Source organism: Hevea brasiliensis, chromosome 14, assembly GCF_030052815.1.
Source record: "Hevea brasiliensis isolate MT/VB/25A 57/8 chromosome 14, ASM3005281v1, whole genome shotgun sequence".
Lineage (NCBI taxonomy): Eukaryota > Viridiplantae > Streptophyta > Magnoliopsida > Malpighiales > Euphorbiaceae > Hevea > Hevea brasiliensis.
Window position 1 is genome coordinate 8,798,026 of NC_079506.1, and position 12,587 is coordinate 8,810,612.

Consider the following 12,587-nt stretch of genomic DNA (forward strand, 5'->3'; position numbering starts at 1 on the left):
TATATTTACATATTTTTCCAGGTTTTCAGCAGGTTTCATATGTCCAGTTACATATATTTTAGGGGGAAACTCTGTCAGTTTTTCTTTATCATATTTGCCTCTATAGGGTGGAAGGTAGGTGTGACATTTATTGGTATCAGACCTTAGGTTTATAGATTCTATAGACCTTTCTTTTCTAGTGTCAATGTTGTTGATTATCTCTTGATGTTCCATTCCTTATCTTATTTGTAGGGCAATGCCGCCCAAAGCAGTAGGTGGTAGAGGCCGTGGTGCCAACCGTGGCCGTAGTGTTCATAGAGTTCAATTAGCTAATGTTGGCCGACCTCATAGGGATCCTATAGCGGCACCTCCACCTCCAGAAGAGGTGGCAGACCAGGAGTTACCTGAGGGTAGAGATGAACATGATGTTACTATTTCTCACGATGTAGTATCAGGGGCATATTCAACTGCAGCACCATCACCGCCTGTTCCACCTGTAGCTACAGTTGCACCGCCTGTTACACCTGTAGGTACACCACCTATTGCACCTACAGATGCACCTCCTATTCCACTTGAAGCACCAGCTATTCCTTTTCAGTTGAATATAGATCTTGGAGCATTTGTGGCACAAATAGTTACAGCAGCTGTCACAGCTAAGCCGAAAGATCCATGGGAGGTAGTGGATCGTGCTAGACGTTTGGGGGCTTATGACTTTGAGGGTTCTTCTGATGCTAATGTTGCAGATAAATGGTTGAAAAGTGTTATACAAGTATTTGATTTGATGAAATTGACAAATGCAGATAGGATGGATAATATACATGGGTTGTTACAGGGTAAGGCAGATAGTTGGTTTGATGGTATACATCACAGAATTGGAGCTGATTTGACTTGGGACAGATTTATGATTGAGTTTCGCTAAGAGTATCTGACAGAAAGTTATAGAAAAGAAAGCAAGATGCCTTCTTTAAGTTATTTCAGGGTAGTCTCTCAGTAAGGGAGTATGTTGATCGGTTTAAAGATCTTTATGGTTTTGTTTCAGACATCTTGCCTTCTGAAGAAGCTAAATGTGATAGCTTCAGGCAAGGTTTACATGTTGGCATTAGATCTTCCATGACTTGGTTCAGAGGTAGTAATTTTCGTGAATTAGTGGAAGCAGCTTTGAACATTGAAAAAGTGAGACAAGAAGAGAAAGAATATGAGCAGAAAATGAGTAGGAAGCATGGGCAAAGTTCTTCACAAGGGTTCAGGGAGAGACCAGCTAAAAGAGGGGGTAGTTCATCTTAATCTAGAACTGATTATGGTGGCAGTGGCAGGGGTTCTTATATGAGTACATGACAGTAGCCTGCTCGCTTTCAAACAAGTCAAGGTTCAGTGGCACAGTCAATGGGTAGTTCCTTTGGGGCACTGAGACAAAGACAGGGACAAGGAGACAATTCTGGGTTTGAACAGAAGAAGAGAACTTTTCCTTAGTGTGCCACCTGTGGTAAGTACCATGATAGGGAGTGTAGGAGGTTTGATCGAGGTTGCTTTGAGTGTGGTGCTCCAGGACACTTTAAGAGGGATTGTTCTTTACTTGTGACTAAAGATAGTGGATCGGTGACACCTTAGAATCCACAGATTAGTACAGTTCCAGTATGATGTAAACCTACAGCGAGACCTAGTGAAAGTAAGACTATTGGGGCCACTTCATCAGCTCAGTCTAAACCCATAACACAACTTGGCAGGCCTCGCACTCAAGCCAGAGTCTTCGCTATGACACAGCAGGAGGCAAGAGCATCTCCAAAAGTTATGATAGGTATGTTGACCATATTTGGTAGAGATGCATGCATTCTTATAGACCCTGGGTCCACTCATTCCTTTGTGTCTCAATCATTTTCTATGCATGCTGATAGAGAATTGAAACCTCTAGATTGTGGATTAGTTGTGGGGACACCAGTTGGGAATTCTATTGTATGTGAGTATGTGTACCAAGATTGTGTTGTTAAATTGGGTGATCATGAGTTACTAGCATACTTGATTCCTTTACATCTCCAGGATATTGATGTTATCCTGAGCATGGATTGGTTATCCCGCCATCATGCCACAGTAGATTGTTTTGAGAAGACAATGATGTTTGATTGCCCTAGGGGGCTCAATTTTATCTTTCATGGAGAAAGGTGTTCTCTTCCTTCCTCCGTGATTTCTGTTATGACTGCCAGGAAGATGCTTAGGAAGGGTTGTCAAGCATATTTAGCTCATGTGGTTGATACTAGCCTAAAAGTGCCTAAGTTGGAGGACATTCTAATTGTGTGTGAGTTTCCTGATGTTTTCCCTGATGAACTTCTGGGATTACCTCCTGATAGGGAGATTGAGTTCTCCATTAATCTGAATCCTGGTACAGCCCTTATTTCAATGGCACCATATAGGATGGCTCCAGCAAAATTGAGAGAGTTAAATGTACAATTGCAAGAATTGCTTGATAAGGGCTTTATAAGGCCTAGTATATCACCTTGGGAAGCTCCTGTTTTATTTGTGAAGAAAAAGGATGGCACTCTAAGGTTATGTATAGATTATAGGCAGCTAAATTGAGTCACAGTGCGGAATAAGTATCCTTTGCCCCACATTGATGATCTCTTTGATCAACTCCAAGGTGCAAAGGTGTTTCCCAAGATTGATTTTTAGTATGGGTATCATCAATTGAAGATCAAGGAGTCGGATGTACCTAAGACAGCTTTCAGAACTCATTATGGGCATTACGAGTTTCTTATTATGCCTTTCGGGTTAACCAATGCACCAGCTGCTTTTATGGACCTCATGAATAGGGTGTTCAAACCCTATTTGGACAACTTTTTTATTATATTTATAGATGATATTTTGGTGTATTCTCATAGTAAGGAAGAACATTGTAACACCCCTGATTTTTTATATATTATTATTGGGCTTCGTGTAGGTATCCTCAATTCGCGGAAATTCGACAGTTGTCCGGATCTGTGAATTTCCGGCCAGACAGACCAGCTACCGGAAAAGTCTCCGAATTGGATCGAGGTTTTGGCTACCCCACCATTGTCATGCATCCCGAGCGCGTTCCCGAAGTCGGAATCGGCAAAGGTAAACCCGAACCTTGTTTTTACGTAATTTTCTAGTGCTTAAATAGGATTAAAAATCCATAAAATATTCGTGGTAGCTTAGAAAATTACGATTCTTTTTGCAATAGCTTAGTAATATTGCTAAGGACCGCGGGGCAAAGTTTTATAATTTTTAGAGCTTGTTTGGGCAGTTTTTGCAAAAATGATCAATAATAAGGACTAAATTGAAATTTTGCGTATTGTGATGGATGACTGATTTGATGGGCCCAGGAGGGGCTGTGTGATATGATTGAACTGTTGATATATGGATTGTGAATATAGAAGTGCGTTTTTAGCCCTTTTTCAGGTTGGGTAGGTCCTAGGTATAGGGGAGACTCTGCCGGATTTTCGGCACGACTTAGGACGTACTTGATATTTTTCTTTGTTTGTATTGAGTCAAATTTATTAAATAGATGTAATGTAATTGTCAGGTGAGCCGGGACAGCCTTCTTCCTCCGCCCAGCCGCCACAGTAATTTGTCGTCAAGTTTGTGAGTAAAATATTGATTTTAATTATAATTTCGATATTATTATATGTTCAGCATGCCCATGCATCACTTATATGCATATATATTTATGTAGTTAAACTCTAGGCACGATTTATGATGCATTGATAAATGTTAAAGTGCCATGAGTGTTGTTGTGGTAATTTGGAGCAGTGTGCGTGCGTTGGCGTGCGTGTGATGTGGTGTGGACTATGGATAGGACAGGTAGACACGGCTTGAGTTCTTCGCTGGGACCCGGTCCTTCGGGGTAGACACGGCTTGAGTTCTTCGCTGGGACCCCGATTTGGTATTAAGCGAAAGTCCGGCTTGAGTTCTTCGCTGGCACCAGGTTGGATTTAAGAGAGCTGTATAGGGGATCAGCTCCCAATATATTATGATTGATGCTACAGGGTGCGTGAGTGCTCCAAATTACCTTTTTGATGCTATGATGTGAATATGATGTTGATGTTGCATTTCACTCTACAGGGTGCATTAGTTCAGATAGTTATAGAGATTATAGTTAAGATTGATATTTTACTCTCTGAGTCGAACGCTCACTCCTGTTCAAAAATTTTTACAGGCCACAGGAGGATATTTTGTTAGGTTAACTCGCTTTTCTCCTTCGCAGGTGTTTATCAATAATTGTGTAATTTTATTTACTCCTAGAATTTCCGCATGTGTTAGCAGTAATTATTTGAATTTGGTCTGTAATATTATATTCATGTTGGACCTGTAAACTTAATATTTAAAGTCTGTTTTGATGGATTGGATGAGGGAGCTGAGCTCCCATTTATTATTATGTTGATGAGTATGTGGAGGGTGAGCTGAGCTCCCCAATGGATTATTTATTGTGTTTACAGGTCGGGTGAGTCGAAAACTTCCCGTTGGAAAGTCCATTTTATGGCCGGACTCTGTCCGTTTATTTTCTTGATATTGGGCCCAAATGGGCTTTAGAGTTGGGTTAATGAACAGTTAGGCTTACTACGGGCCTCGGGGGCTTTAAGCCGGCCCAGGTCCTAGTGCCGGTCCGGCCCATAGGTTGGGTCGTGACAAATGTGGTATCAGAGCTTAGGCTCCAGATTCATAGGGAAAAATTATCTAAGTGTTGGGAAGAGTCTACTAGGAGTCACATGCGGAGTATAGGAATCTGTTTCGTCTTTTCCTGTAATTCTTTGTTTCTAGATTCTACGTTATACCTCGGGAAATATAAGATTACCTCAGTTAGTGTCTTGATTTTCGTGGAGTACACAGAAATGTGAAATAGAGTTAGTAGACATGTGAGATCTATCATGAGGATACGTACTCCAAGAAATGTTATATTTTTGTCAGTATGGGTTTAAATGGTGTGCCCATTTCGTGCAAGGCACGAGTACATAAAAGTGAGTCTTAAAAGTACAGTTGCCCTAGATAAGGATGAGGATACCACTACTGGCAGTCATCAGTAGATGACCCAGTCAGAATAAGTTTGTGATAATAGAAGATTCAGGAGAGATAAGAAATTAGGAGACCTAGTGCATCGGGGACGTATCGTAGTAACTATACAATGTTCTCGATGTCCGCTCTGTAGTCGCAGATTCTGATGCAGACATGAGATTATTGTGTAGAGCTGCGTGCATCCCCGTGATGCTCCATAATGAGGGTGTTTGAGATGGCTTCTGTTTTGGTACAGTTATGCCAGAACAGAGTTCTATATTTGCAGAGGAGTTGGGAACTCTTGGTTAAGAGTCTAGAGTTAGAATATTGAAAGGTCACAGTTGGGTGATAACTAGAGTCAGTGACTCAGTTGCCCCAGCATGAGCTAGAGTTACATCAAGAGTTGCCGTCAGACCAGAGGTTTCGGACTAGTTGCAAAGTAAATGTGACACTTATAGAGTGAGAATAGTATACCTTGTGTGTATCAGTATGGAATAAAGTACAACTCTACTACCTAGAGAAGGTCGAAACTATGAATTGATGATTTATAGAGCTATGATATGATAAAAGAGTCATTAACTTGACATGGTTCTGGCAAGGTGGTAGATGTAGTACCTTTGTTGCAGCAAGTTAGGATATAGTCCTATCTTTTCAGAATGGATCGAAGGTTATTACTGATAATGATGACTTATGGAATAGTGTCCCAGATGGGACTGTAGAGTGTGGTAGAGAGTAGTTGGCTCGGGTATCCTGGAGAGGATACAAGTTCCATTATAGGAATCATATATAATCAGATCACGATGGATGTAAATCCTTTGAATTGGATGACGGGTTTAGGTGCTCAAAATCTTAAGTTTTGGAATTGAGTAAACATGGAAAATAATAATAATAATAATAATAATAAAAATAATAATAAATAAAATTACTGCAGAATCAGTTCTCGAGGTAGTAAGGGTATTATGTAAGCTAAAGGATAAGAATAGAAATCATATGATAAAGGTTTGACTGCAATTTCCTGAGTTCCTTTCTGACTTCATATTGTTCAAACAGTAGTATAATCTAATTATAATAGTGTTAAGAGTAATAAATTAGCGAAGATAAATCACAGAAGGCCAGTAGATAGAGAAAGTGTAGAATGAAAATTGGGATAATTGATTACAGATGCAATATAATCTAAGTGCCAGTGGGAGTACTAGCTAGAGTAGTCAAAGGACCAAATCTGAGTAGCACAGACATATGATAACGCGATAGAGACTCTGAAAGATATAGTTAGCAAGTACAGCTATTATGTTAGGAAGAAGAATGGAACCAGGGATAGAATAGTCAAGTTCTATTTTGGGTAAGACAAAGGAAATAAATGAAAGGACAACCTAAAGAGCGTATAATAAAAAGGAACAAAGTTAAGATATAGGATAGGCTAAGTGTTATTCTTGGCAAGGAGAATGACAAGGATGGAAAACCCAAAATGGGACCACATTAGTGAGAACAATGATGGAGGTATGGAATACAATAATAATGAGTAAATGTTAGAAGGTGTGCGATGGTATTGCGGACTACCTAAATAGGTAGAGAAAGAGAAGTTAGTAAGCAGTAAGTTGAATAAAAGTCAGTCTAAGAGATCAAATAGGTATGATGAGAGGAAAAGAATGATAGATAATGACACATAGGTTTTAGGTTAGACTTTTGAGATAGTGAGAAGGTATTTAGAGGTTCGTTATGAATGTCAGGCAAACATTTTTAGTGTGATCAACAGAATCACTTTGTAGTGAAGCAATAACGACAGAACAATAGTAGGGGTAGAACGAAAAGTGACAAGTCTGGATGGTTATAAATCACTAGAAAGTTCAAGGATCAAATTAATGACCCTAGATAAGGGTGGAATTAGTGTTGAAAGAATTTATTAGTGAGAGAAATCTTTCAGGAATCAACAAAAGTTAAGGGCACAATAAAAACGATGATGGATATGAATCATAGGTCGAGTATAAGTAAAGTTAATAAATTATAAAATATTATGTCAAGAACGAAAATGGTACGGTAAAGGGTTCGTGCAAATGATATTTTATAGGTAGAGCACAATTGTGCTAAGAGATGATGAAATTTGAAGAGAAAGACCAAGAAAAATAGGTTAAACGTTATTATATGGACAATTGGCGTAGTTGAATATAGAGGATATTTTTCTTTCTTTTCAAGTTTAGCTCATGTTTTTTATTCCAGAGCATTATATAAGGAGCAGAGACTGAGGCAAGGAGACCTAGTTATTTGAGATTTTGATAGGCACCAATTCATATATAATTTCCTGATATGAGAATGACAGTAAGTGCATACCTAGTGTTAAGTATGAAAGGACGATCAGAGTAATGACAGGAGTTAAATTGAGTTAGCTACTAAGGCTTGCGACTGTTTTAAACTATAAGCTAGATGAAGTACTATTTATGGATGAGTTTCAACAGATGAAATTGTTGCTGATGGGTAATTTGAGGTTGAAGTTTAGAAAGCTATGGGCAGTATATATGATTATATTAAGGAGAATGAACACGTGAAGTATCTTGTTTGGAATTAAGCCATGACACATATTTCCTACAGCCGTGTTAGTTCAGATGGAACTTATAGTTTATGGGGCTCATATTCATCTAGGATAAGCAATTTCCTACTAAGGCTGGTAGGGAATGATAATGTTCTGATAGTTAAGTTGGAAAAAAAGGGGGATACAAGAAAAATTTTCTATGGGTAATTATAAGTGTTACATAAGGTGAAGAATGTGCTGGTAGGAGTAAATCATAGGGTTAGAATTCTCGAAGTAATGAAACTAGTAATCAAGATAAGACTAAGAAATAAAAAGAAAGTTAAGTTGTTGATGGGATAGACATCTTTGAAGGAAAAGGTGTAAGGATGAGATAGGACTAAAATTAAGGAATAAATACAGCAGGTTGAAAAGATACCAACAATACCAAAAATAGGAAAAGGGAAGTGGATAAGATGCAAAGGACAGAAAGAGAGCTCGATAGAGTCAGTTATAATGATGAGGATAAGGAGTGTCTAACCACTGCCCCTGTGTTAACACTACCTATGAGCGGTGAAGGATACACCGTGTACTGTGACGCCTCCAGAGTTGGCCTAGGGTGTGTTTTGATGCGGAATGGAAAAGTAGTGGCTTATGCTTCAAGGCAGCTGAAGAGGCATGAGCAGAACTATCCCACCCATGATTTGGAAATGGCGGCTGTAGTCTTTGCACTAAAAATCTGGAGACACTACCTGTATGGTGAAGTGTGCGAGATATACACCGACCACAAGAGTTTGAAGTACATCTTCCAACAGAGGGATTTAAACTTGAGACAGAGGAGATGGATGGAGCTTCTGGAAGACTATGATTGCACCATCCAGTACCACCCTGGAAAGGCCAATGTAGTAGCAGATGCTTTAAGCAGAAAATCTTCTGGCAGTTTGACGCACATTTCAGTAGAGAAGAGACCGTTGATTCAGGAAGTACATGAGTTGATGGATCAAGGTTTAATCCTAGATCTTTCAGATGAGGGGGACTTGTTGGCTCATTTTTCAGTGAGGTCAGACTTGCGAGATAGAGTTAGAGTTTCCCAACACAGAGACCAACAATTAATGAAGATCATAGAAAGAGTACAGCAAGGTGAAGGTGGTGAGTTTGGATTTGCCAATGATGGTGCCCTAGTACAAGGTTCTAGGATATGTGTGCCCGATGTAGACAATCTCAGAGATGAAATCATGCGAGAGGCACACTATACACTGTACAATGTCCACCCAGGTTCCCCCAAGATGTACCATGATGTGAAAGATAGCTATTGGTGGAATGGCATGAAGAGAGACATAACAGACTTTGTGTCCAAGTGCTTGACTTGTCAGAAGGTGAAGTTTGAACACCAGAGACCATCAGGGAAGTTGCAAGAGCTCCCTATCCCAGAATGGAAGTGGGAAATGATTTCTATGGATTTTGTGACTGGGCTGCCTCGTACCACGCGAGGATATGATTCGATATGGGTAATTGTAGACCGCATAACCAATCAGCTCACTTCTTGCCTGTGAAGACTACATATTCTGTGGCACAGTACGCCCGGCTCTACATTCGAGAAATAGTCAGATTGCATGGAGTTTCGACTTCCATAATATCTGACAGAGGGCCCCAGTTCACTTCTCGGTTTTGGAGAAAGTTGCAGGAGGCACTTGGCACCTGATTGAACTTGATGCGGCTTTCCACCCTCGCATGCACGGACAGTCTGAAAGGACAATCCAAACACTGGAAGACATGCTTCGCATGAGTGTTTTGGATTTTGGAGGTCAATGGGATGAGCAGCTAGCTTTGGTGGAGTTTGCTTACAACAATAGTTATCACTCCAGCATAGGGATGCCACCCTATGAGGCACTATATGGAAGAAAGTGTAGGTCTCCTCTGTGTTGGATGAAAATGGGGGAAGCGAAGGTGCATGATGTAGACCTAGTGCAGTACACTTCAGAGATAGTTCCTTTAATCAGGGAACGCAGCGACTTTCAGATGGCGAGAAGAGTTATCACGGACCCAGACGGAGGATGTTGAGTTTGCGATGGCGACTATGTATTCTTGAAGGTTTCTCCAATGAAGGGAGTCATGAGATTTGGAAAGAAGGGCAAGTTGGCACCTCGGTATATTGGACCTTTTGAGGTTATTGATAGAGTTGGAGCAGTTGCCTACCGGTTGGAGCTACCACCCAACCTCTCTCACGTTCATCCCGTGTTTCACATCTCCATGCTCAGGAAATACATTCCCGATCCTTCTCATGTCTCGCATAGGATGTGATAGAGCTAAAAGAGAACTTGACATTTGAGGAGCAGCCTGTAGCCATAGTGGACTAACAAGTGAGACAGCTGAGATCAAAACAGATCCATATGGTTAAGGTTTTGTGGAGAGTCGATCGGTGGAAGAGTGCACCTGGGAGTCAGACCGGGACAGGCGTAGCAAGTACCCTTATCATTCAATGTGTAATCATATACTTTATTATGCATTGTGTAAAATTAGAGGACGAATTTTTACGTAAGGGGAAGAATGTAACACCCACGATTTTTATATATTATTATTGGGCTTCGTGTAGGTATCCTCAATTCGCGGAAATTCGGCGGTTTGTCGGATCGTGAATTTCCGGCGGTTATACCAGCTACCGGAAAAGTCTCGAATTGGATCGAGGTTTTGGCTACCCCACCATTGTCATGCATCGAGCGTTCGAAGTCTGAATCTGCAAAGGTAAATCCTAACCTTGTTTTTAAGTAATTTTCTTGTGCTTAAATTGGATTAAAAATGCATAAAATATTCGTGGTAGCTTAGAAAATTACGATTCTTTTTGCAATAGCTTAGTAATATTGCTAAGGACCGCGGGGCAAAGTTTTATAATTTTTAGAGCTTGTTTGGGCCGTTTTTGCAAAAATGATCAATAATAAGGACTAAAATGAAATTTTACGTATTGTGATGGATGACTGATTTGATGGGCGGGAGGGCTGTGTGATATGATTGAGCTGATATATGGATTGTGAATATAGAAGTGCGTTTTTAGCCCTTTTTCGGTTGGGTAGGTCCTAGGTATAGGGAGACTCTGCCGGATTTTAACACGACTTAGGACGTACTTGATATTTTTCTTTGTTTGTATTGAGTCAAATTTATTAAATAGATGTAATGTAATTGTCAGGTGAGCCGGGACAGCCTTCTTCCTCCGCCCAGCCGCCACAGTAATTTGTCGTCAAGTTTGTGAGTAAAATATTGATTTTAATTATAATTTCGATATTATTATATGTTCAGCATGCCCATGCATCACTTATATGCATATATATTTATGTAGTTAAACTCTAGGCACGATTTATGATGCATTGATAAATGTTAAAGTGCCATGAGTGTTGTTGTGGTAATTTGGAGCAGTGTGCGTGCGTTGGCGTGCGTGTGATGTGGTGTGGACTATGGATAGGACGGGTAGACACGGCTTGAGTTCTTCGCTGGGACCCGGTCCTTCGGGGTAGACACGGCTTGAGTTCTTCGCTGGGACCCCGATTTGGTATTAAGCGAAAGTCCGGCTTGAGTTCTTCGCTGGCACCAGGTTGGATTTAAGAGAGCTGTATAGGGGATCAGCTCCCAATATATTATGATTGATGCTACAGGGTGCGTGAGTGCTCCAAATTACCTTTTTGATGCTATGATGTGAATATGATGTTGATGTTGCATTTCACTCTACAGGGTGCATTAGTTCAGATAGTTATAGAGATTATAGTTAAGATTGATATTTTACTCTCTGAGTCGAACGCTCACTCTTGTTCAAAAATTTTACTGAGCCACAGGAGGATATTTTGTTCTGGGTTAACCTGCTTTTCTCCTTCGCAGGTGTTTATCAATAATTGTGTAATTTTATTTACTCCTAGAATTTCCGCATGTGTTAGCAGTAATTATTTGAATTTGGTCTGTAATATTATATTCATGTTGGACCTGTAAACTTAATATTTAAAGTCTGTTTTGATGGATTGGATGAGGGAGCTGAGCTCCCATTTATTATTATGTTGATGAGTATGTGGAGGGTGAGCTGAGCTCCCCAATGGATTATTTATTGTGTTTACAGGTCGGGTGAGTCGAAAACTCCCCGTTGGAAAGTCCATTTTATGGCCGGACTCTGTCCGTTTATTTTCTTGATATTGGGCCCAAATGGGCTTTAGAGTTGGGTTAATGAACAGTTAGGCTTACTACGGGCCTCGGGGGCTTTAAGCCGGCCCAGGTCCTAGTGCCGGTCCGGCCCATAGGTTGGGTCGTGACAAACATGAGGAGCATTTGAAGATTGTACTATAAAATTTAAGAAGCAAGCAATTGTATGCCAAGTTGAGTAAATGTGAGTTCTAGCTTGATAGAGTCATCTTCTTAGGACATGTTGTTTCAGCAGAGGGAGTATTTGTTGATCCTAAGAAGATTGAAGCAGTAGTTAAATGGGATCCTCTGTCTAATGCTACAGAGGTTAGGAGTTTTTTGGGACTAGCAGGGTACTATAGGCGTTTTGCCCAAGATTTCTCCATCATTGCAGCACCATTGACAAAACTGCTTAGAAAGAATTTAAAGTTTGAATGGACAGAAGAATGCTAAGAGAGTTTTGAGAAGCTTAAGACATGTTTAACTTCAACTATAGTTCTTACTCTACCTTCGGGAGTAGGCAGATTTGTTGTGTATAGTGATGCTTCTCGCAAGGGGTTAGGTTGTGTTCTGATGCAACATGGGAAGGTGATAGCTTATGCTTCTAGGCAACTTAGACCACATGAATTAAATTATCCTACCCATGACCTAAAATTAGCTGCAGTGATTTTTACTTTGAAGACATGGAGGCATTACCTTTATGGTGAGACTTGTCAAATTTATACAGATCATAAGAGCTTAAAATATCTCCTCACACAGAAAGAATTAAATTTGAGGCAAAGAAGATGGATTGAATTACTTAAGGACTATGATTGCATCATTGAATATCATCCAGGCAAGGCTAATGTGGTAGCTGATGCCCTTAGTCGAAAGTCCCTTAGTAATTTGGCATATGTTAAAACAGTTAGACTTCATTTATTATTGGAGTTTCGATCTCTAAGAGCAAAGTTAG

The 12,587-nt window shown here is 40.2% G+C and overlaps 1 long non-coding RNA gene across 1 annotated transcript; it reads left to right on the plus strand.

The window, feature by feature from the left end:
• The first annotated feature begins 2,867 nt into the window (after window positions 1-2,867).
• Window positions 2,868-3,967, plus strand: LOC131172672 (uncharacterized). Its single transcript, XR_009143229.1, has 2 exons — window positions 2,868-3,066; window positions 3,515-3,967. It is a non-coding gene; the product is annotated as an uncharacterized LOC131172672 (long non-coding RNA).
• Window positions 3,968-12,587: the final 8,620 nt, after the last annotated feature.